General features: G+C 41.4%; 1 protein-coding gene across 1 annotated transcript in view; it reads right to left on the bottom strand.

The window, feature by feature from the left end:
- Positions 1-21,175, bottom strand: part of LOC125905328 (glutamate receptor ionotropic, kainate 5-like) — a 369,618-nt gene that overhangs the window by 313,887 nt on the left and 34,556 nt on the right. The window lies entirely within an intron of this gene.

The following is a 21,175-nucleotide window of genomic DNA, read 5'->3' as shown; positions in this document are numbered from 1 at the left end:
CCTGAATAAATAAGTTTTAAAGTGATAGTTCAGGTTTTTGGACATGAAGTTGTGTGAAACACTGATCATCTGTAGCTCTGATGTGACGGTGTCACTACTCTCAACGAGCCTCCTGCTCTGAGAAATCGCCCGTAGCTTACCGGAGAAAAAGTAGTTCTGAAGATGTACGGGGGACACGTAACCAAAAGATTTTAAGCTACAAAAAGGTATGCATGTGTTTTGTTAGACTATTTCAATAATTTTAAAACAGCCCCACATTACGTCAGACCTTGCTATCAATTAGGACTATTTTCTGGCCAGTATCACTCCGCTGTGCAGGCCCGCAAGACAGCACGCAAACAGAAATCAATTAGACAGTTCATCACTGCGCTGTGCAGGTGCGCAGGATAGCAACAGCTAACGAAAACTTCATCGGCTGTTTCCAATAGAGAACCAGCAGGCTATTATTAGTGAGGAAAAAGATGTACTAGCCCCATATATACCTACTACTACAGCGCGAACACCGGCTCAGGCTCATGACACACCCTTGTCAGCTGCTGTAGGTAAACAGAGGAATACCAAAATGGTGCAAACTTGTGATTTCCCCAGCTGTGGGAATAAAAACATCGCCGGCTTCCAATTCCATCGGTTTCCTGTTACAGATGTAACCTGTAGGCAACTTTGGCTTGTGTCAATTGGGATGAACCTCGCTACCAAGTTAACGAGGGTGAAGCAACTGCACTTATGTCAAGCTCACTTCAGCTGCCCACAGATCCCGACGGACAGAGAAAAAGCAATTTCCGCACTGCTGTGCCCAAAGAGAGATATATTACCTAATAGCAGTCTATATAACGATATCTGTAACTGTCTGTAAAACAAAATGTTTGATTGAACTAATAGCCTGTTGTGTTGTGGAGAGTACATTATACGCAGCCTCGTTTTACCGTCGGCATTTAGTTTATTATATTAGGCGAACTGCTAAATCCATGACATGAGTAATCAATCACATAGAAATGTGAAGTCATATGTGATTACGACCAGACTCTACTTTGTTCTGGTGGTGGGTTAGCCAAAGTTGCCTACGGGTTACATCTGTAACAGGAAACCGATGGAATTGGGAGCTGGCGATGTTTTTATTCCCACAGCTGTTCGCACCATTTTGGTATTCCTCTGTTTACCTACAGCAGCTGACGAGGGTGTGTCGTGAGCCTGAGCCGGTGTTCGCGCTGTAGTAGTAGGTATATATAGGGCTAGTACATCTTTTTCCTCACTAATAATAGCCTGCTGGTTCTCTGTTGGAAACAGCCGATGAAGTTTTCGTTAGCCGTTGCTATCCTGTGCACCTGCACGGTGTGCTGATGAACTGTCTAATTGATTTCTGTTTGCGTGCTGTCTTGCGGGCCTGCACGGCGGAGTGATACTGGCCAGAAAATAGTCCCAATTGATAGCAAGGTCTGACGTAATGTGGGGATGTTTTAAAATTATTGAAATAGTCTAACAAAACACATGCATACCTTTTTGTAGCTTAAAACCTTTTGGTTACGTGTCCCCCGTACATCTTCAGAACTACTTTTTCTCCGGTAAGCTACGGGCGATTTCTCAGAGCAGGAGGCTCGTTGAGAGTAGTGACACCGTCACATCAGAGCTACAGATGGTCAGCGTTTCACACAACTTCATGTCCAAAAACCTGAACTATCACTTTAAGTCTTGATTTAAAGAGGCCCAGGTCAGAGATAGCACGCATGTCGCAGGGGAGCTTATTCCAGAGCCTGGGTGCAGCAACTGAAAAGGCTCGGTCACCCCAGTGTTTATACTTAGACCTGGGCACTTCCAATAAAAGTTGGTTGGATGACCTCAAAGCTCTGCCATGCTCACGAACAGTTAAAATCTTAGATAAATAGGATGGGGCAAGGCCATTGAGAGCTTTAAAAACAAACATTAAAAGTTTAAAATCAACTCTAAAATGGACAGGAAGCCAATGGAGAGAATAGAGGACTGGGGTAATGTGCTCTTGTCTACTAGTGCTAGTTAACAGACGGGCAGCTGCATTTTGAACAAGTTGAAGGCAGCTAAGAGAAGACTGAGAGATGCCAACGTACAGTGCATTGCAGTAATCTAGTCTGGAGCTAATTAGAGCATGGATAGCTCTCTCCAGGTCGTGACGGCTCAAGAATGATTGAACCTATGGAGAGAGAGGTTTCTTACCTTAAAGTCTAAATCATGAGGACTCTTATCTGCTCTGCCTCTGAGTCATTATTAGTTGTATGATTTTAGAAAAAAAAATCACTCAGTTTGAACAAAACATTTACAGAAAGCTCACTATCACTGTAAACTGATCTTCCTTTCGGTCACCACATATGTATTGCAAGCAGCTTGCAGTCTTTGCTCCATAATGCAATCAAACCTGGATGTAAACATTTAAATAGTGTCTCACAGTATTAACCTCTTTAACTCTGCCAGACTCAGTGGTTCATCGACAAGTACAAACCATATAGTCTGCCCAAGATTTGTTTAAAGCCACACTAGAAAATAATCCTTTAACCGGATTGTTTTTACCTATGACTCTTCACAGCCTTTTTTTCTGTTTTTATTTTCAAATAAATTTATGTGCCAGTGCACCAAGATTAGTTCAACCTGCGTCAAAAGCAAATAAACTTGTTATTATGTCAATATTTCAATTTTTAATTTTTCATAGTTCAGCAATCGCAATCAATACATTTCTTTTTTTTCTAATTAAAAAGACATAAATACTTCACCTGAAACAAGTTGATTTCCATTAAAAAAGGCTTAAACAGAATAAATCTGACAATGCACTGAGAATATTCTCAGTGCATTGTCAGATTTATTTTGTTTTGTTGAGATCCAAATGCAGACAGAAATGACTTGATGATGTGGACAGATTTTGCAGTGCAGTGTTTTGTTAGTAATGTTCCAGTGGAGTTTCCAAAGATACTAAATCTGTCAGGCCATATTTCTGGAAATGTGTCAAAAATGTCACAGTAGAACATTTCCGTGTGATTGAATGGTTCACCCTTAAAAACATGCAGAGTTGGTTTTGAATATTTCATTCAGTGTAAACATCATGATGGCTTCAATGAAGCACTGGAAGATGCAGAGTATTCAGATGATGTGAAAATCATTAACCTCTCTGAATTTTGTCTGTCACAAACAAATCTCCTTTCAGGTTTTTAATAAATGCAGAACCTGAACTGGAAGTCCATGTTGAATCATGTTAACCTCAGAATAAAATATATGAAATATTTATAGTCATTTCAGTTGTCTGACCTCATTCTGTCAACAATCCAAAAAGTTTAGACTCAGCTGAGAAACACACTTCCAAAAACCCAAAACCTCAAAAAGTACAGTTTGCATCATGCAGAGCAGGGACGATCTCCCCAACCGAGTCTTTCTGACAATTTTAAATACACATCTCATATTAAAGAGGAACATCATAATGCTTATAATCAGTTTAAACAACTTAACACCCATCCGAACAACTTCAGAATCACAGACTGGATCCATCTCAAGAGGAGAAAGTCAGAAATCCCTCTAGTATTTCTAACATGTACACACAATCCGCAGGCGCGATGGACACAGGGTCTTAAAATGCAAATAATCAGGCGCTTCATCCTCAAAAAAATCCACTACGAGAGGATTACGTGTCAGTCACAGGCTGCAGCTGAAAATAGTGTCTTGGAAAAGGAAGAGTTTTGGAGTTTGGATTCTTTTACTTTTCCAACTCGTGAGGAAAAGTTTTAATTTCTTTCCCACTTCCTCCATGACCAACTTTAACCAGCTGTGGTCACTTTGTGATGGAGAAACTTCATGTTCCACAACCTGTGATCTGCAGTTCAGAGAGTGAGCTCATTTCAGGAAAATCACAATCAAGTTGTAAAATATGTAGGACTGAACGTGACGGATTAATGAATAAATGAATTTTTAATCAATGTAAATTTTGGGAATTGATTTTATTATAAAAATACTTCATATTTATAATTTTTGAGCAAAGTTCATCCACCAAGGAAAAAACAGAGATGTATCTGAAAAACACAATTTTTATTTATTTATTTAAAAAAAAATGTTTTAACCTATGTCAAAGAAATTTTAACTGGTTATGGGTTTAAAAAAATCTGAATATTTTTTTGCTTTTAAGTCCCTGTCATAAATCTAGCATCTTTGTTTTCATTTTATTTTTGAAAAGACAAAATCAGCAGTTTGAATAGGAATTTAGTGGGTATTTCTTTGAGAACTTTTAAACACACAAAAGTAAAATAAAAAAGCAATAGATGATTAAATAATTATACTCTGCAATTGTAAATAAATGAATGATAAAATGCACAAAGAAGCTGTGATATGTACTAATATATTAATGATTAACAGTGATACATTAATAATAAGAAATATAATTACATAAATGCTTTTGCATACTCAGTTATTTTTAGAGACAAGTAATTAATTTAATTAGCATGTACATTTTTAAACATCTAATAAGACTAAATTTAATATTATTTTATTTCAGATCATTTTTTTGCTATTATTTATCACGTTTATTAAATTTACTAAATTACAAACATACCAATATAGAATAATAAACTGGCAATTTAAGTTTCTGTCTGTGGCACAATATTCTAAAACTGAGGTTCACTTACTAGTACTTTTTTCTGTAGCTCTCAACTGTATTCTACAGCAGTCACATCTCGATGTTGCATGATGGAAATAACATATAAAAAATGGATGGAAAATTGTTAATCACTCCACAGTTTTGCGTCCTCACCACAGAAAATTAAACGAATAACAAATGAGCAGAGGATGACTCATGTCAACGAACGCCTTGAAAATGTCAGTAACTGTCATTGTTTCCTCTCCAATAATTAAACTGAGCTTGTGATGGAATGAAAAGTTTGGACTTTACCATAAAGTTCACTCAGTAAAAACAGCACGCTGAATTTCTGAATCGTTGACCTTTGAGAGAAACATTTTTCATTCGACATCAGGCGATAAACATCAACCGTGGCCTTAATGAGGTGACTCAGCTCCAAACTCCCTCGTCCTTTAAATCTGTCTCACACACACACACACACACACACACACACACACCTAGTCACTTTCTGCTGTGTAACGTCTCGTCAATCAGCTGCCTCTGGACACAAACACACACACACACACACACACACACACACACACACACACACACCTGCTGAAGTGACTGAAGAGCATCTCTGCTCAATAGGCTCTTAGTCACTGGTGTGTGTGTGTGTGTGTGTGTGTGTGTGTGTGTGTGTGTGTGTGCGTGTTTGAGCGTAGGGGCTCAGAGGCAGGATGCTGACAGATAATCAATGTTGTGTGATTGGCTAGTGACCCAGCGGCTGCTGGCGGCGCAGGCTCGTTGTCGTGACGACCTGGTTTAAAAAGAATCCTCGCCCGCTGGAAAATTGGTTTAAGGCTGAAGATCCTTTTATTTGCTGCTTGTTCTGTGGGGTGTGTGTGTGTGTGTGTGTGTGTGTGTGTGTGTGTGTGTGTGTGTGTGTGTGTGTGTGTGTGCCTGCAGCGTGGTGCCACAGGCATCAGTGAGACGTCTAAAATGAAGGTTTGAGACGTCATGTTGACAAATCAGAGTCACCCTGAGCTCTTACTGTTACACAAATTGTAGGTCAGACTCCACTTTGTTCATGTCTGCTCTTGTCTCTATATTTCTGAGGTCCAAACGTCTCTGTGAGGACAGACACAACAGTCATCAGAACCAATACATGTCTGTGTTATGAGAGACATGATAATAGGATGCTAAATAATCAGAGTCAAATCCTGCTTTTGCTGCAAAAACTCTTAATGCAATGTAATTTGGTCTGTTTGAGCTTAAAATCATGTTTTAATAAAACTAGCGAAAAGTCTGCAAGATTGGTTTGTTTATCTCAACCCTTTTTACATCAAAAATCTATTTTATTTCCTGGAAGGATTAAACATTTTCTTTGCTGTAGTCGTACCCAAATGCTCTAACTCCTTACTTTGGCACAGTGGTGCTTTGAAGTAAATGCTAAAGTCAAAATGCTATGTTATATAATATTATAAAATGCTGACATTTAGGAGGTGGATTATTTATCATGTTCACCATCCAAGCCCCCAGGAACAGTGCTGGAATTTGGAGCCATTTCTATATAGTGGACAAAAGTGGACTTTCACTGCCTGGTTACATCAAGTGATGCCAAAGGGCCCCAAAAGACTTTTTCCCATAGACTTACATTGGAAAAGAGACATCTGTAAATCAGTCGATACATTTTTGTTGAGCATCACAACCCTTGTGAAATCACTTATTTCACTATCAATATTTGATCCATTTGGTCTGATAACATTGCAGAAGTCAAGAAGAGTAAAAGGTAAATGGACCTGCACTTGTTTAGCGCCTTTCTAGTCTTCTGACCACTCAAAGCACTTTTTACACTACGAGTCACATTCACTTATTCACACACACATTCATACACTGGTGGCCGAGGCTACCATACAAGGTGGCAGCCTTCAGCATGTGGACTGAAGGAGCCAGGGATCGATTAGTGGAGCCACAAGATTAAAACATTTTATCCACATTAAAGTAAGCACAGGGCTAAGCTGGAAGCCAGCTGCTCAACCACGTTTGCCTGTGCCTGGCCATGCTAGGCAGCCCCAAGTTTCAAGTGCGCCTGCTCAGTGGGCACCACAATGTAGAAGATCCAGGTCATGTCATACCATGGAGCTTTTTTGGCTTCATGCACTAGATGCAACCAGCGTAGGAAGGAATGTGGCCCTGCCTCCAAAGATGTATCCAGGTCTCTAAATACACCTATTAGGGCTGAACGATATATCGTTATCGTATCTATACCGAGATATGTACATGCAAGATATTAATATCCCAAAAGGCAACAATATTGACGATATAATTTCCTCCTGAGTTTCCCCAGCTTGACCTGCATGTACAGCTCAGCCAATTACAAACATCCTTTTAACGCTTGCCCTAAATGTACAGCTAAGGCCAGCCAATCACAAACCTCATTTCCTGCTTGCCTTGGATCGACAGCAAAGCCAGCCGATCACAAACATCCCCTTGAGCGAGGGAGACGTGCTGCTGCTAGTAACTTGCTAGTACACACAACACATTTGCGACTAAAAATAGTTTTGTTAGAGCAAAATAAATCATCCAGCACGCTGTGTGAGTACAGATTTCAACTAGCAGCAGAAACGAAAGCCGAATCCTACCGGTTGTGAGTTGAACGGGGGTCACAGACAGGAATGCGGCAGAGCGCTATTGCCGCCGCAAGATAACCCGGTTTACCGGCGTTTTGCCGTACGTGAAGAGCCTGGTGATGCAAGGCTACCGACGACCGAGAAGCCCGGCTCCAGGTGAATAAGTTGGTGTCATGACTGCCCAGTAGTACCTGAACAGCCGAGCCGTGGCGGCACACAGGTATGTGACGTGTCAGAGGAGAAACGAACCGTTCACATTTCTACAAACCTCAGCGCACTTTAGGGACTGTTCTTTACTTGTCAGGGGAGGAGGGTGGCTGGATGATTTTTATGTTATTTATTTATTTTATTTTGATCCCCCCATGTTAATCACTTATTGATGCTGTTTTTGAAGTATGAATAAGTCAATAAGTAATTTATTCCATTGAAATATGATTGATGTATTATAGAAAAGTGATTTATCTTTTTATAAATGACAAAAGGCAGATCTGCCTCATTTTTGCTGTGGTATCCTGATACTACTCAGAACCGTGATACTTTTACTGGTATCGTACCGTGGGTCCCAATTTTGGTACCGTGACAACACTACCGAGTACTGTATGAACAGTGCCTTGCAATATAAGACACGGCAGGGACATCTGGGGCCTCCTGTGTCAAGCCCAAGCAAGGTCGGATTGCCGATGCATTCAGTAGCATAATGCCATACCAGTCGACGTCCAGCAGGCACAAAGACATTACAAATGCTATAACGTACCATATTGCTACACGTGATTTCCATGTATTCAGCTACTAAAGAGGGCTTCCAGAAAATGGTTTGGACTTGTTTTTTTATTTTTTTTTTTTATTTTTTTATGAAGAATGCTTAGTTTTCACTGAACCCATAGTCATATCGTATCGTATCGGTATTGAGATATCTGGCATAAATATCGAGATATGAAATTTTGTTCATATCGTTCAACCCTAACACCTATCACCACCTCACTTTGGCACATTAGCAGCAGACAAAAAGTACAGCTGAGGCTGAAGAAAATGTCATTAGTTTTGCAGACATTTGGTCATAAAGCAAACAATTAGAGAAATTAAAGGTCTGATCTGATGATTTAAAAAAAAAATATCAAAGGATCAGCAAAGTAAGCTGAATTCATCCTCTCAAGACCATGAATGTTTCAACAGAATTTCATGCTTATATATATAACAGTTGCTGCAACCCGACTGCCAAAAAAAAAAAAATGCTGGCATTGTACATTTCTGCGAAACCACATTACATTTGTGCATTATGATGAAGTGGATACACTGAAACTTTACATTTCAACAACGCTGTAGGTTTAGGCACAAAACTTGATTATGATTAGGAAAAGATTACATTTTGGCTTGAAATACCTGGTTTGGTGGCACAATCACAGCTGGAGAAGCCACTGATGTCTCCCAATGACAATATACTGCTCTACTCATACACTACATCACCTTAGAAACATTGATATGATACCTATGAATCATACAAATTTAATGTTTCCTTAGTCGATGCACTTCTAGTGCTTTGAAAGACTTTTATGAGCCTACAGAGAAAACATGCCATAAGTGTGGCATCCTTTAGCTGATCTACAAAAATGAAAACCCCCCAACCTGGAGGTATAGGTTTTCCACCCAGCAGAAACATTATGTGACACTGCTGCATACAGGTTTTTGTCACTGAAGAAAAGGCTGTAAAAAGCCTCTGCAGCTTTGTCTATATCCCCGGCTGCAGCTCTTCAGGGAGCCTCTGAGTTGGACAAGCTGATTAAGTTGCGTTTTTCTTGACCAATGGAGTGCAGCGGCAGACAATTAGGACGCAGACGTGCTGCTCTCTCTGGTTGTTATTTCTCAGGCCCAAAATGACCTCCGGGAAAGACTTGTTGATGGAGGAGGAGGAGGAGGGGGGGTGAAGATAGCCTGCCCAGCATGCTGCTCATCACAGCGCGTTTGATCTATTGCCTGCCACCTCCCTCCTCCCCTCCTCGCTCAGTCATACTCTGGCTGTTTGAGTGCCACCAGCCACCAATATATTACCCACCAACATCCACTGGATGTGATGTAGGGAGGTAAAAATAACTCCCCCCTCCTTCCTCCTCTCCAGCTTTCCATCTGTCCGTCCACACGTCTCCTCCTCCTCTCGGTCTTCCCACCACCTGCTCGGCAGCAGATCAGCAGGTAGATCAGCACACCTGCACCTCTGAGGGTTAGAGGTTTCTTCTGCAGGAAAGTGAACACCATACAACACATGGTGTTTCCTGCTCCACATGATGGGTAGCATGACTGATGGGATTTACTTAAAATGCAGTTGAAAAGGGAACAAAAATAAATCGAGCAGATTTAACCGGATTTATTTTCTACCATAGAAAAAAATGAAGAGAAAGGACATTGAATGGTCTCCCATGGTCATTAAGAAAATGACAATTGTTATGCCCAATTCAGACCGAAGATTCGCAATGAGACAAGTTGAAACAGGCAACTACGTGCAATGCATCTAAAAACCTGCCTGTTCACACCTATACAACTAGATGAGACAGTGTATCATCTCAATGCAACAACTCTCTGTACTTCTGTTCTGATTTCCAGCTATTCAGGCTTACTTTATGGCTGAATATAATTTGTAGCTTCTTGAAATATACATGAGGATAGTGATAGCCAGATACTGGCTACAGTTGCAATTGTCATGATGAAAGAGCTAAAAAACAGATACAAAACGGGCAACAAATGGACTGTAGTGATAACCACCGCCAATTAATCAGTCATTGACACTGTTTGTGTGTGTGGGAGGCATAAGCACATACAGGGAGCAGCAGCAGCAACCCACCCTCACCGGCACATCATTCACAGCAAGCAAACATGCCATCTGCTGTCATTTTGACTTAACCAGTAAACTTCACTACAAGCCAATTGGCTGTTCTAACATGTGATGTGCTTTACGTTCAAAAACCAGCTGCCGGTAATTTGACCAGCGGAGCTGCAGGTGACACTATCAGTCGGCATCAGTCACCATCACACTGCTGCAACTTTTCTCTGCAGCGTTCTTAAATGGTTTTGTTTTGTTGCAAATCTGTGGTCAGAACTGGGCTTTAGATGTTTTGGTGACAACACACATCAGTGAGGTCGAAAAATGTGTCACGCTCACTAATTTGAGAACTCTGTTATGGCTTATTCTTACACCTGTCTTACTATATAATGATGAAAACTGTGTGTGTGTGTGTGTGTGTCTGTTCCATGTTTTTCTCCTCACTGACTTGACTTGGTCAATCCATGTGAAATTTGGCACAGTGGTAGAGGGTCATGGGAGGATGCGAATGAAGCAATATTACATCAATTGGCCAAAGGGGGGCGCTATAGCATCCAACTGAAATAGCAAACTTTGAATGGGCATATCTCATGCCCCGTATGTCGTAGAGACATGAAACTTTGCACAGAGATGCCTCTCCTCATGAGGAACAAATTTGCCTCAAGAACCCATAACTTCTGGTGATATAGATTTTCCACCATTTTGAATTTTTTGAAAAACACTTAAAATCGATTTCTTCCTAGGAAGTTTGACTGATCTGCATGAAACTCGGTGAACATAATCTAGGGACCAATATCATAAAGTACCCTCTTGGCAAAAGTTGGAAAACTTACTAAAACTGAGCTTCTATAAGGCAATGAATATTGCGGAGGGCGTGGCTCATCACATAAAGGTGTATAACATCTCAAGGGTTTCACCGATCACCACGCAACTTTGTAGGCATATGACCACACATAATCTGAGGGGACCCCTCCATTATTGACCCCATCAAACAAAATGGGGGCGCTAGAGAGCTAATTTCTTATCTAGGCCTAACCGCCATATCGATTTTTACTAAACTTGGTAGATATGTAGAACAGGATGCCTCAAGGTGACTGGAGAAATTTAACTCTAATTGGCAACTGGGTGGCGCTGTAACAACAGAAAAATGCTTAAACATGGCTAAAATGCGACCGATCGCTGTGGCTCCCCCTGTGGCCCAATGTTTGTTTTTTTCTAATATTTGGTATGACTAAGTCATGGTATGGTATGCTGTACATAATCACGGAAACTGTCAGTGTGTCATTCTGTCAGTCACTCATTCTGTCTGTCCCACACCTAAAAACACTAAAAACAGTGAACACTAAAGGAATTCTAGCTGGTAGAAGTTTAGGCTTCTCGGAGCTCAAGGTGACATCTTCAGATTATATGTTTTGTCCAACCAACAGTCAAAGAAATTCAGTTTTCAAAGCAAATCTTCACACTTTAGTAGCTAGAACCAGGACATTTGGCATTTTAGCCTGAAAAACAGACTCTAATCAGATCTGTACTTGAAATAGTTGCAGATTAAAATTCTGTCCGTTAATAAATCAAATAATTAACCAATCATTTTAGCTCTTCAGACACTGTCAGTCTGGTCTAACACACATGGTGCTCCTACGTGTTGCTTTGTCCTTCTGTTTGTTCATTGTAAGGTGCTTTTTTTTTGTTATTTAGTGAAAACTAGCGAACAGTTATTAACATTAACATATTGGCAAGCAACGTGGTGCTGTGATAGGATGCCATTTTGACCCGGTCAACTGTAAGTGTTGCTGTGGTGAAGTGGAAAGATCTACGAGCAACTAGAGCTTGCCTGTGAAGTGGGTACAGGCTCACAGACCAGAAAGCACACAGCACACACACAAAAACAACTCTCCACTACCAGTTCACAAACTACCAGGCAAGCAATGTCAGCAAAATAGCTGTTCACATTCAGGCTAACTTTAGCCCTGTGTGAGAAAAATGCAGCCCTCTCATTCATTTAAACAGACAGCATATCCCTGGTAGATTGCTGAAGTGAATGCCATATTTCTACAGTTTTCCTTGTGATCTTTGTGATAAAAGATCAGAGAGTTACCTCCATGATAACTTTGCAGAGCTGTAAAATCCTGTCTTCTTGCTATCTGATAAGCCTTTAAAAGCTTTAATCTGTTACTCCAACTGATCAAGGGGTCATATTTCACTGTCCCACCTGTACCTTAATAAACATGCCCCCACCATCATAGCCCCTTGAGTTGATTTAAGGCAGGTCTGAATCTCCACTTAGTTAAGAGCCTCATTACTTGAGTTTTCATGACCAAGCAGCAGCACGCAAGCCGAACTGTACATTCACACCAAAAGCGTCATGAGTGTCAACCGGCCGGCAGCCATTCATTTTCAATGTACGCTTGCTACGAATGGCGTCTGGAGAGTCGGCAACAGCGAGCAGCGCGATGCCAGTGACCGGAGCGTCACTGTGCAGTTGAGAGAAGCTCAAGTTTATGCAAATGAGCAGCGACGCTGCCAAAGCAGCAGCGAGCAGCAGCCAATTGCAGACCGTGAATATTCTCAAGGCGGGACAGTGAAAGAAAGAAAGAGATCTTCTGCAGCGCAGCTTGAAAGCCCCGCACCTTGGCAGCCTTCTGCAAGCCCTGCCAGAGCTGCCAGGCAGCGTGATGCCAGCGACCTGAGCAACCACTTGCGCTCATGACACTTTTGGTGTGAATGCACGGTAAGATTACCATGAGCAATGCAAAGTGTCTACTAAAGTGATGTAAATCACACTAAAAGACAGTTTTTTTAATGGACAAATGTGGGTTTGGTGAACAACTGGAGACAAAAAGAAAAAATGCTGGCATTGTACATGTCTGCAAACCATTTGTCACATTTGCAGGTTAGTCTCAACAATGCTGTGGTTGACATGTGGTTAAGTTTAGGCACAAAAACAATATGGTAAAGAAAATGGTTAAGAAAAGATTATTTTAAAATACCCTGGTTTTGGGGCATAATGCCTGCTGGAAAAGCAATGACGGGTCTTTATTAAAAATCCAGGTTTGGTGCCCAAAAAGCATCTATAAAAACAGTAATGGGTCGCTACAAAACACCTACTTTTGGTGCCTAAACAGGCTGCTGTAAAAACAGTGACTGGTTGCTAAAACACAACCATTTTTGTTGTTGTTGTTGTTGGTCTTGTTCTGCAGATTGGCAGGGGTCTTGCCTAGGTAACACACTGTCCACCATCCCCTCCATCTCCACATGACAAAGTAAGCTCATATAATACCTCACTTTAGAAACACTGATATATGAAATGCAAATTCAACATATTTGTGGTTTGCAGAAACATACAATGATATCCTTTTTTTCTGGTGACTGGGCTGCAGGAGAACACTACCTATCTGAATACACAGTGCTTATAGTGAAGTTAAGATTCTGGGTTCGGCCCCTGACCTTTGACTAAAGGGAAAGCCTAATGCTACAACTATCAATAACATTTGAGACAAAAGTGTTGTTAGAGCTTTTTGCAACAGTTTGTGTTTGTTCCTGCATGGACAGAGTTAGCGCCATAAAGAAATGGTTTTCCCAGCGTGGGAGTGTGTTAAAACTTGACTGGTCTGCACAGAGCCCTGACCTCAACCCTGTCCAACACTTCTGGCATGAACTGGAACATTGACTGTGAGCCAGAACTGATCACCCTGCATCAGTGCTGGACCGCACTATTGCTTTTGTGTCTCAATGGAAGCAAACCCCTGCAGCCTGACACCATAAGAGTGATTACACAATGTCATATAGGGTTGAATGTCCGCATACTTTTGGCCATGCAGTGTATATTATACTCTGTGCTCCAGCATCAGAACTTCTGTACTATTGTCGGCACGGTTGTGAACACGTTCCTTTGATCTACCAGCCTGAAGAGGACAGAAAAGAAAGTAGGCTGTATACCTGAAAGTATTCAGTGACTTCAGGTCGAGCTTTCCCCCAAAAAATCACCTCCTCTTGTCACAGATAAAGGAAGGAAGTTTAAAGTCAAGTGTGAGGAAATCAGAAAAACAGCTGCCAACACATTTCAGCCTTCATCAGAGCTTCACAGCCCCACCAGGCTGCACTCTCTTAACACTGAATTTCTCCAACACAAATTTGCACTTGAAAAGAGATCCAAATATTCAAAATAACTCCTGGAGGGCGCTCCTGATTTAATGCGTGAAGGAGGCTTTACTCAAATGTTGTCCTGTGGCCTGATTTAGCATCTCCCAAAAGTCGCAGAGTGGATGGCCGTGTGTATTTTTTACATTTACAATTTATCCACGTTTTGGCTTAGATTCATGAAACTAATCTTCTGAAGCAAGCTATTTTAGTTTGAATAAGGTAAAGAAGGCAATTTACTCCTCTTTAGTACTCTCATTTTTCTTAATGGGGACAGCAAAGTAAACACATGAGCAGCTGAAATCTAATTCCAACTTGCCTGCTCTCCAGTTGCTTCAGGGCCTCTTTGCGTCAGATGAAAATATATATAATAAAAGTCTACACATAAAAAGACAGTCAGTTTTGAATAACATGTCAGCCAGTATGTGCCCATGTTGTTACCATGACAACTGGCGCTGTAATGACAGGAAGTGTTTTTAATGTCAAAACACATAATTCCAGACTGGTTCCATCATCAACAATTTTCAATCTGGACATTTTCCTCCTCAATCTGTTTCTATTCTGACAAAACTTTGAAATAACTTCAATACAGATTCTCTCCACTATCATAATAAAACTGTAAAAGCACTGTCAGAATGAATTGCACGTAATTATTTTTTATTTTTTCAATCATAAGCTATGAAACAGTGCTGCTCAGTTTTGAGTTTTTCTTCAAAGTATCAGACAGGATGTTCATATGAAAAACATGCACTATTGTACCAACATATTTTGACTGGTACTGCTTCATTAACCAAATGTAGAACAGGAAGATGACCAAAAATGCCTCAGAGATGTGGAGTATGGAAGACTCACTCATAAAAAAAAGCTGTTCCATAGCATCTACCAGAAGACAGAAACTCCACAGGACACCTTTAATGACGCAGGCCAGTAGCCAGAAGAAAAAAAAAAGTTTTGGCAATATGAAGTTCTGCGAACCATGGATATGTTACATTTGTACATTGCGTATGTAATAATTAATGTTTCCAAAATGAAGTAGTATATGAACTGACTTTGTCATCTGGAGGTGGAGGGGACTGTTGATGGCATGACACCTAGGCAAGATGCCTGCTTGACATCCAACTCTCCTCTCGTTTCAGGTAACTTGCCCCTTCCTCTCGTGTGTTCCCACCGGTCGATTGTCTGCCCTGCTCTGATTGTTTCCACCTGTTTCCCATTACCTTGTGTGTGTGTGGGTACATATAGTCTGTGTTTCCCTTTGTCCTGTGCCAGTTTGTCTTGTCTCGTCAAGTCTGAGGTCCCCCATGTCCCATTTATGGTTTATCAGGTTATGTATTCTTTTGATACTTTGCTCAGCTTTTGCCGAGGAAGAGGAGAAGGTCCAGGAGGGAGAGGAGAAGGTCCAGGAGGAAGAGCAAGACAACCTCGCACCATCATTACAGACGAGATGCGAGCAACAGTCATTGACCATGTCATTGTCCATGGCATGACAATGGCTGAAGCAGGACTAAGAGTCCGTCCAAACCTGAGTAGGTTCACCGTGGCCAACATTATCAGGGCATTCAGACAACACAACAGGTATTGTACTCTATTGCTTTCTTTGTCACAATACAGTTTTACAAGCCTGTGAAAGTAGTCTATTGGTTTCAAATCAGTTGTTATTGTAAAACATGTCAATTGACAACACATGTTTCTGTCTTTAGAGTTGAAAGAATGCCACATAGAGGTGGGAGGCTGCCATATTTACAGCGGCACAAGAAACCCTCATTGTGGATATGGTTCGTGAGAACAACCTCATCAGACTCCGGGAGATCAGAGACAAAGTCATTGCCGATAATGTCAACTTTGAGAGCATTGATGATGTCAGCTTGGCCACAATAGACCGAGTTCTCCGGCGCCAAAAGATGCGGATGAAACAGGTCTATAGGGTTCCCTTTGAGCGCAACTCTGCGCGACACAAAGACCTACGTTACGAGTATGTGCAAGTAAGTATACATCCATGTTCACAGTACAGTTAGTGGACATACTGTGTTGCTCAGTGGCCTACATTACTTCTGGACAATACTGTGCTACCTGATTGACTGTTGTTCTGAACACCTGTGCACTTTCACATTTTCACAGAGGATATTACAGTTGGGCGATGGCCAGACCTCATGAGTACCCCTTCCTGGATGAGGCTGGCTTCAACTTGCAGAAACGAAGGCAAAGAGGCCGTAACATCATTGGCCAAAGAGCCATCACTGAGGTTCCTGGCCAACGGGGGGGTAATATTACTCTTTGTGCGGCCATGGGTTCGGAGGGGCTTGTCCACCGGCATGCTGTCCTTGGGTCTTACAACACCCAACGTCTCCTCACCTTCCTAGAGGAGCTAAAAGACATCCTCCTGGACCGCCAACAACACCATCCTGGGCCCGCACATCCCATTTATGTGATCATTTGGGAAAATCTAAATGCCTAATCCTCTACAGAGATCTAAGAAGATCCGTTACTGTAAAGTTTCTAAAAAAATATGCATTGGCAGTTATGAAACAAAGAACCTTCTCACAAATTGAGCATTGTGTTTTCAATTGTTTTGCTGTAGTGTGTAATGATGTGTATAGTGTTTACATTTTTGAAAGCTTCGAGCTGCTCTTTTGGTGTGAAAGTTTGAGTTTTGAAGTGAGAAGGTGTGGTTGTGTTTATGTAGCTTTAGAAAAGGGTGTTGTGTTTAGACATTGGGGAACATAGAGGAAACGTTTGTGAAATGTGTTTTAGCATTTGAGAAAAACTGTAACTGAATGTCCATATATCCCATTTTTGTGAACATAATATCTCAAGAACACCTGGAGGAAATTTCTTCAAATTTGGCATAAACGTCCACTTGGTCTAAATGGCAAACTGATTAAAAGTTGGTGGTCAAAAGTTAAAGCTCAAGTTCACTTTGACCCTGTTGGTTTCATTCTTGTGAATGTAATACTGCAAGAATGCTTTCAGGGAATTTCCTCAAAGTTGGCACAAATGTCCACTTGGACTCAACATTGAACTTAATTTAGTGGTCAGAGGTGAAGGTTACCGTCACTGTCATCTCAAAACACCTTGAGGGACTTTCCTGACATCAGCTTGGACTCAGTGATGAACTGATTAGAATTTGGTGGTTGAAGGTCAATTCCCAAAGTCACTGTGACCTCGTCTGTTTCATTCTCCTGAACGTGAATGCCTTGAGGAAATTCCCTCAAATACGTCCACTTGGATTCAGCAATAAAACTGATAAGAATTTAGTGGCCAAAGATAAAAGGTCAAGGTCACTGTGACCTAACGAAACACAAAAATTCATACATGCTAATTATGACAAAATGTCACAAATGGGCAAAAACGATAAAGTGATGACAGCTTATATCCAAAAGGTCAGCTTCACTGTGACATCACAATGTTCGGCATATACACTTTTCTGGCCGTTATTGAACATCATAATTAAACAGAGGAGGTTGCATTTGGTCAGCTACTGAATTGGTGACACCAATCTTGAGTTTTCACCTTAAAACTGTGCTGATTTTATAGATTTTCTGTGCTGATAGGGAAGAGCATATGTGAAGCATCCATGTTTTCACAGACATGGATGCAAACTACAACTGCAGTTTGACTAGTGCACAGAGGCCGACAACCATGAGGCAGGAATTCTAGTTTTATTAATCTATTTATTTCTGCTACCGTGACATAAACAGTTGTATTGGAATATGACCACCCTTAAATGTGCATGACAGCCTTTTGAGATTGACTTATTTAAGAAAAAAAAAGAAATACATAAAAACATGCCAACAAGACTGAAGAAATCCAACTAAAGCCACAAACAAGCTACATTCAGCTTGAAAACGTCAATCACAAGTTGTTGGTGTAGCCTAAGGAAATGGAAACACACAGGAGGCTTTCAGTTGAAAAACTTCCTAATTGAAAACTGGATTTACCTGCAGTGTGAAGACACTGACAAAATTCAACAGTGTGAGCCAGGAGGGATCATGTGACTCCAGACTGTTCACCACTGCAGCATCGCTGGCAGCCAACAGAAAAATGAACACAGCTCCGAGGTCTCCACAGGGAAACTAGCACGGTCCATGTTCACTCTGACTGCTATTTTTACAGACTGGCTGCCTGGATGTCTGGGAGGGTCTCGCCACGATAAAATATAACTCCTGTCTCTCTAAACCTGACGGCTGTGTCTTTGGGTGAAGGAGATGAGTCGGGGGAGTCGTTTAGCTCCGTGGGGACATGGCCATTGATTTCTCAGCCCTTTCACAGCCCCTTACCTCAGTGAGATGAACACGTTCACCAAGGCCACCAGTGACAGTGAAGAGGGGGGAGGAGAGGGGGACAGTATGGCTGGAGCCTTGGGAAATCAGACCATAATTAAAAGGCCAAAGACCCCCCGAGCAGATGGTAACCAGGAGAGGAGAAGGAGGGAGAGAGGGGAATAAACTGGAAGGGGCAGGAAAGGAAGACAGATGACAGGGAGAAAATGGAAAGAAAAAGGGAGAGAACATTTAGATTGAAAAGGTGTACAGGAAAAGATGAAGAAAGAAAATGTTGACCAAAGATGAAAAGGGGAGAAAGAAGAAGATGGAAATTGAAAGAAAAAAATGAAGATGAAACAGCTACAGTGGGAAAAGAAGAGGAAGGAGGAAGAACATTGAAAGGAAATAATGTGAAATGAAGAGGAGCAATGCTAGAAAGACAGCAAACTGTAGATGAGAGGATGACAAAAAGAAAAAATAGATGATAAGAATATGGAAGAAGACGGACAAGGAAGAAGAAGAAAATAACGAAAAAGGAATAAAGAGACAAAAAAAAAGGACAAAAGCAGTATTGGTGAGGTAGATGAGGAAGAAACTGGAATAACTGAAAAAGATAAAATGGAGAAAAAAGCAAGTATCAAGATTGAGAGACCTGCAGAGAGAAATTAGATGGAGACCCAGAGCTGGAAATAGAGACAAGATAAACACAGGGGGCTCTAGTTTCGCAGACCGGGCGAGGCGGGGGCGCAGTGCACCTGCGCTTCGCCAACTGGTTGTGTTGTAAGTTTGGCACACCGTACGCCTGGCGCAGCTACTCCTCTTTCCCACCTCCGTCCCTCTTACCTGCGGAAGTTGGAAAGAGGGAGGAGAGAAGCATGGAGTGGGTTTTACACACATCACACCAATCAAATGAGCCCCTCTCCTCGCCCTTAAATGCGCCGTGCGAAGGCGTAATGAGAGTTTACTCAATTCGCCATGGCAGAAGAGAGCAGCAGCGTCAGACGGCCAAACTTCTCCCAGGAGGAAACTGATGTTTTGGTCCGGGAGGGCCAAGCTCACAGTGTCCGAATATACAGAACTGCTAGCAGACCTCCACGGGCTGATGATGCAAAGGTAGCCTGGGAGGAGGTCACCACAATTGTAAATCAATGTTGCGTTTCTCTCGTGCGCGCGCTCTCTCTTTCTCTCTTGCAGTCTCACTCTGTTTCTTTTCTTTTGACTTTTCTAAGATGACAGATGCTGAATATATACTCCCTATCTGATGGTGTGGCTGTTTGTGGTTGGCTGAGAGGGGTGTGAACTCATTATTTTGCAGCTGTGTTAATCAAATCAGGTTGGGTTTCCATTACGCGTGCCGAATGTGCCAAATGGTGCCAGTCCCCTTTGATCTGACATCAGATGTGACGGGACAGTCGATATAGAGATCCACATCCCATCTCAGCGCACCTCAGTCTGCCAAACTACCAAACTGAGCGTGCCTTGGATTGCGCTGCCCGAAACTAGCTCTGCGCAGGGTTCACCACCCTGTGCCACCCTGCGCTGTGCCGGGAAACTAGAGCCCAGGGAAGGAAAAGTGAAAAGTAAGAGAGTAAGTGAGGAGTGAGAAGAGTCATTACTGAACAGAGAGATGTCGACATCATGGCGTATTGACCTCAGCAGACAAACACTCAGCTCTCAGCTCGCTGTCAACAGCAAAGCTGCTGCTGCTTAACTGACAACTCTACATGACCAGAAAACATTAGGCTGTAATGATGTCTACTTCGAGGTGTTGTCTCCTCAACTCTGCAGCACATTTTGTTCACATACAAGTCAGGAACAACATTGTCACATTCAGTGTTATTGTCTGAGCAAACTAACAGGATGTGTGGAGTTCCCCAGGTCACAATCCTTGGTCCTCTTCTGTTTAACATTTTCATGATTTCCATAAGCCAAATTATGTAACAAAATAAAATCGTGCCATCATAATCATTCAAATGACAGCGAGATATAGAGTAATAGATAGCCCTGAAGATTTCCTTTAAATGTGCAATGAACACAACAATGGCTGGATGTTCCTACATGTCGTTAAACTAAATATCAGCTTGACAGTTAAGTCAGCATGACAAAGAAGTGGAACATCTGAAAAGATCTACACAGACATCATGTCCTGATGAGTACTATATGATGTGTCAAAAGCTCCAGAACAAGCAAGTACATGGAGCTGACATTGAAATTTTTAACTTTGATGCAGCTAAAAATTACCAGTGGTGTAATGTAACAGAGTAATACTACTTCATTACAGTATTTTTTGGGAGTATCTGTGTTTTAATTAAGTTTATATATTTCTGTCAAGTGTTAGTCCACTACATTTTCCAAATGAAATGTATTACTCCAGTACATTTCCCCGAAGCATCTTAGTTACTTACTACAAAAGAGGGAAGGAAGGGAGGAAGGAAGGAGGGAGGAAGAGACGGACAGATGAATCAACAAATGTGAGGAAAAACTGGATTTTGGTCTGTAAATCCATTAAGTTGTGAAGGAAACCTTGTTTTTGTAACACTGGGTCCATTTTTTGTTGTTTTATGAGGTAATAAACTTCCCAATCGTCAGAATTCTGACCTCTTGCCTTTTATTACCAATATTTGTTTTTTTTGTACTTTTACTGCCAATACTTTTATATCATCAAATTACTTATGATACTTATGTACAGAAAATATCAGATACTTTATATTAGATAGAGATAGATTTTTACTCAAGTAATATTCTCGTGGGTTACTTTAACTTCTACTCAAGT

This window comes from Epinephelus fuscoguttatus, linkage group LG17, assembly GCF_011397635.1.
Source record: "Epinephelus fuscoguttatus linkage group LG17, E.fuscoguttatus.final_Chr_v1".
In the NCBI taxonomy this organism is placed as follows: Eukaryota; Metazoa; Chordata; class Actinopteri; order Perciformes; family Serranidae; genus Epinephelus; species Epinephelus fuscoguttatus.
The sequence above is the reverse complement of the archived record's forward strand: the minus strand, read 5'-3'. Positions and strand labels throughout refer to the sequence as shown.